Source organism: Oreochromis niloticus, linkage group LG8 (assembly GCF_001858045.2).
Source record: "Oreochromis niloticus isolate F11D_XX linkage group LG8, O_niloticus_UMD_NMBU, whole genome shotgun sequence".
NCBI lineage: Eukaryota > Metazoa > Chordata > Actinopteri > Cichliformes > Cichlidae > Oreochromis > Oreochromis niloticus.
The window spans coordinates 2581988-2586729 of NC_031973.2; the positions used below are offsets into that span (position 1 = coordinate 2581988).

A 4742-nucleotide genomic window follows, 5' to 3' on the forward strand; every position below is an offset into this window, starting at 1 on the left:
ACTTTTGTTGTTTCTGATTTCTAGGGTGAAAACGATGAGCATAATAACACCATCAATTACAGCTGCCCGTCATTCAAACAGGCCACACCCCTAAAAATACGTATGTCACAGTTGAAGCCCCGCCCTGGGTGTTTCTTGGAGTGAAAGTTTGACTCCTGCAGACTCAGAAACGTTGAGCTGTGGTGCGTTCAGGTGCAGTGAGCTAATTGAACGACTCTCCTGATGTAAACAGACTGTGGAAGTCACAGGTCGGCCGTTAATAAGAAGATGTTTTATAAACTCTGTGCTCGCTGCAGTGACTAAATGAGTTTTATTGAGCCGCCGCTGACGATCTGTACCTGCTGCTGCACCGCTCCCTGAGATGTCGAAGTTCAGCCTTCATAGACGGCCTCACGCTCATAAATTAAGCGCTTCCTGCTGCCCAACGAGCCCAGGCCAACTCTAATCAGGCAGCACCTCCCTCGTCTTCCTCGCTGTGTGGATCAATAAAAGCTGCTGAGCAGCAGGGGGAGGCCTGGAGCGTGCTCAGTGAGGGTCACAGTCGGACTCTGAGGCCACAGCGACTTAATGCGAGACGAGGAAGAAGAAGAGGAGGAGGAGGTGATTAATCGAGGACCACCTGAGCAGGTGAGACTCACAGTGTCATGGATGAATCAAAGGTAAAGGGTGGAGACAGCTGGATGCCACGCGCTGCCACAGCAGCTCACGTCAGGTACTCAGAATTGTGACTTAGATGGATTAACAGCACACTTCTTGTTCCTGAGCTGCATCTGTGTGCAGGTGTGAGGCAGGTGGCATGGATACCTGCGGCTCCTCCTCCTTTACCTTTTCACCTGTCTCCCTGTCATTCACACACATGTATTCTGTCTCTGCCCATCAGCTCACCTGGCCTGCAGGTTCTTTCCTGTTGTTGGTGGTTTCTCACCTGTTCAGTCTCACCTGGTTTGCCTCCTCCTCTCTCGCTCTGATGATGATATCATAAAGCACTACTGATGGTAATGTTAGCTGCTACCCCCCCCACCAGCACCCTTCAGGTGGAGGACATTAAACTGTCAGAGGAAGGTGATTAAAGAGTGAGAGATGAAGAGCAGAGGAGGAGGAGGGTTCAATCAGACGCTCGTTAGGTGTCCTTAACGAGATTCTTCCTGTTCCTCCCACACAGTAAGAGCTTGTTAAGAGTCATGTGACTCCTAAAGGCAACAACCCCGCCCCACTGAACCAGAACCAGAACCAGGAGCTGGACCTCTGATTGGAGGCGCTGATTAATGATCAGATAGTTATTGATCCCTCATCATGACCCAACTCTGTGAGAACAGCTTCTTTTTGAATGGATTCTGATCACATGACTTCCTGTGGCTCTAATCATGGTGAAGGCATCATTAACCTCCTCCTGCAGTCATCTTTTATTCAGGTGTTGCTCTTTGATCATGTCGCAGTGATCTGCAGATAAAACGTCCTCCTGCTCTGATTTTATAGATCAGATACTTTCACAGTTATTCATCATTCATAATATTTCATCTGATTTCCCTCAGTACACTTGTCTTATTGTTTTAATTGATTTATTCCAACAGGAGGACATTGTATGAGTTGATTTTGAACATTTAATAGAGACTGTTCTGATGAGCTCCTGAAGGCCCAGGTTTACATGAGAACCTGTTGTGGAGGGCCGCACCAATAATGTGAGCTTAGTTCTGCTCAGTATTACTCGATGTCTTTATAAACCTGCTCTCATTACCCTGCACAACTGTATGGAAGCACCAACACGTTCTCACTCCCAAAGTGAACATTTTTCGCTAGGTGACAAATCGTCGGTATATTACGCTTCCCTCCACCCAACACGTCCCTAGATTACGAGATTGGAAAAATTAGGAAAACTGTTTGGAATGAATCTACACATGTACGTTCGTTTTACTTAAATTGCTTTGGAAAACCCTATCAAACGTCATTAAAGTGCTGGTTAGGGTTAGGGCTGGAATACATGGCTGGAACATGTATTACCGCGGGAGCGTCATTCTTCTCGATTTCATCCATAACCCTGTGCGTAGCATAAGAACGCAGAAAGTCACCTTTCGCGTTCCTCAGAACAAATCGTCAGGATGTTACGCCTCGGGAGTGAGAACGGGCTGGTAGCACATGTCACCATGTTCAGTCTCATGCTTGTCCAAAAGTCAGCATACTGTCATTCAGAGCTGATGAACTTAACTATTCCTGCTCCTGGCTTCATGTCAGGTTCTTTATCCTGCATCTGCTTCAAAAGTCCAACATTTTTCCAGACAGTTTTTCCCATTTCAGCCCGAGCATGCACGCACCTCTGTGATCAGATCTCCCTCTGTCAGAGTCCCTTTCACTGAGTGCATTGCTGCCAGCTCCACCTTAATAATGAGTAACTGGGCTGTGCAGCTCTCACAGTGGCTGTAGCTCATCTGCTAATCGGAAGGTTTGTGGTTTGATCCTTGGATGCTCCTACATAAGATAAGATAAGATAAGATGGCCTTTATTAGTCCCACAGGTGGGAAATTTGTTTTGTTACAGCAAAAGTGCAAAGTTATGTAGCAGAAATTAGAAAACACTGGAATGCAATAAAATACAATAAAATAAAATAAAATACTATATACAATAGAATAAAATAGAATAGAATAATATATACAATAGAATAAAATAGAAATACAAATACTATATACAACTGAGTAGGAAAATACAAAAACACAACTTCGTCAGAAGAAGAATTGCACGTATAGCAGTCTTATTGCACATGTGTGGGTTTGTGTGTTTGATCAGCTGCAAAAGTCTTTATTGTAGAGTCTGACAGCAGTGGGGAGGAAAGACCTGCGAAATCTCTCCGTCCCACACCGTGGGTGCCGCAGTCTCCCACTGAAGGAGCTGCTCAGTGCCTTCACAGTCTCATGCATGGGGTGGGAGATGTTGTCCAACAGGGATGACAGCTTAGCCACCATTCTCCTGTCACTCACCACCTCCACTGGGTCCAGAGGGCATCCTAGAACAGAGCTGGCCCTTCGGATCAGCCTGTTCAGTCTCTTCCTGTCCCCAGCAGAGATGCTGCCCCCCCAGCAGACCACACCATAAAAGATGGCTGAGGCCACCACAGAGTCATAGAAGGTCTTCAGGAGTGGGCCCTCCACTCCAAACGACCTGAGTCTCCGAAGCAGGTACAGCCTGCTCTGCCCTTTCCTGTAGAGGGCGTCTGAGTTATGAGTCCAGTCCAGTTTGTTGTTCAGATGAACACCAAGGTACCTGTAGCTGTCCACAGCCTCGATGTCCATACCTTGGATGTTCAGTGGTTGCAGTGGAGGATGTTTGTGCCTGCGGAAGTCTACCACCAGCTCCTTGGTTTTACTGGCGTTGATCTGGAGGTAGTTCAGCTGGCACCAGTCCACAAAGTCCTGAGTCAGTCCTCTGTACTCCTTGTCGTCCCCATCAGTGATCAGGCCGACTATTGCAGAGTCATCAGAGAACTTCTGCAGGAAGCACTGGGTGGAGTTGTGGGAGAAGTCTGCAGTGTAGATGGTGAAGTGGTGAAGTGTACATGACAAATATCCTACACCAAGTAGCATAGCAAAGCAGAAAGTCCTTGTGTAAAGTGCTTTGAATGCTCAGAGTAGAAAAGCACTGTATAAGAACCGGTCCATTTACAGCCAAGAACGTCTCATTTCTCCATTTGGTTTTTCAGGCTCCAGATTTCCCACAATCCTCTCAATTCGTGTGGTGACGGTTCTCCTGGAGAGGGGCTCATTCTCCCTCCTGGATGTGTAAAGCTGGTAAAAAGTTTTTTCTGCAGCTTAGCAAAGGTTCACATGCTCCCATAACAGATGTATTTAATCCTTAAACACAGTGATCTGCTCCCCACAAACGAAGCCCACAGCTTAACCTCTGACCTCCATCCATGGTGTGGATCTTGCACATGTTTGACTGCTGAACCTGACGAGAGCAGCTGTGATGCCGACACCTTACCTGTTTCAGGTGTGGAGAGGTAGACTGCAACTTACTGTTGGGCCCCGAGTGTTTGAGCTGCAGATGTTTTCTGAACCCAAACACCTGGAAGCAGCGAGTAAGCTGATCTTAAAAACAGAGAGCATGTTCGATCCTGTTTGGCTGAGTTTGACACACTGACTCGACTTCCTGTCAGTTTTCTCACTCTTACAGTTTCGCTGTCCTTCATTTACAGCACAGACTGACTCAGACGGACAGCTGCCCTCCCCCGCCTCACCTGTCCAGACTGGTCGCCATGGTTTCATCAGATGAGAGAGAGCAGTAACCGCGTTTTATTGGCTGAGCTCGTCCATCTTTCTTAACGAGTGCTCATCGTTAGCTCGTTAGGGTGGGAGGGGTCATTAACGAGACAAACTGACCAGCCTCCGGACACACCCAGCGCACGTACACACGCGCACACACACACACACACACACACACACTCAGAGCAGCTGCAGGATGACCACTGCACATTAAAATTTTAATTTTTTCCTTTTATGGATCTCGTTAATGTTTTTTTTTTTTTAGAGCATAGCTAATGACACACACACACACACACACACACACACACACACACAGGTGTAATGTGGTTTTTATCTGTGTCATTAGGTTTTTACTGAGTATCGCAGCTGCTGTCGACCTTTAGGACAAACGTTTGAAGTCTGAGGAGTTCGGCGCGCAGACTCACGGTAACATGAGTGAAAGTTGAAGGCGGAGACTTGCAGTGACTTCACTGAAGCTGAAGCTCCAGCTGA

The 4742-nt window shown here is 47.1% G+C and overlaps 1 long non-coding RNA gene across 2 annotated transcripts; it reads left to right on the top strand.

Annotated features, from left to right (window-relative positions):
- The first annotated feature begins 208 nt into the window (after positions 1-208).
- LOC106098540 (uncharacterized) lies at positions 209-4421 on the top strand. Of its 2 annotated transcripts, none has more exons than XR_003221398.1 (4): positions 209-627; positions 3689-3776; positions 3851-4066; positions 4184-4421. It is a non-coding gene; the product is annotated as an uncharacterized LOC106098540 (long non-coding RNA). The 2 variants fall into 2 exon arrangements; XR_003221399.1 differs by having other exon boundaries at positions 3874-4066.
- Positions 4422-4742: the final 321 nt, after the last annotated feature.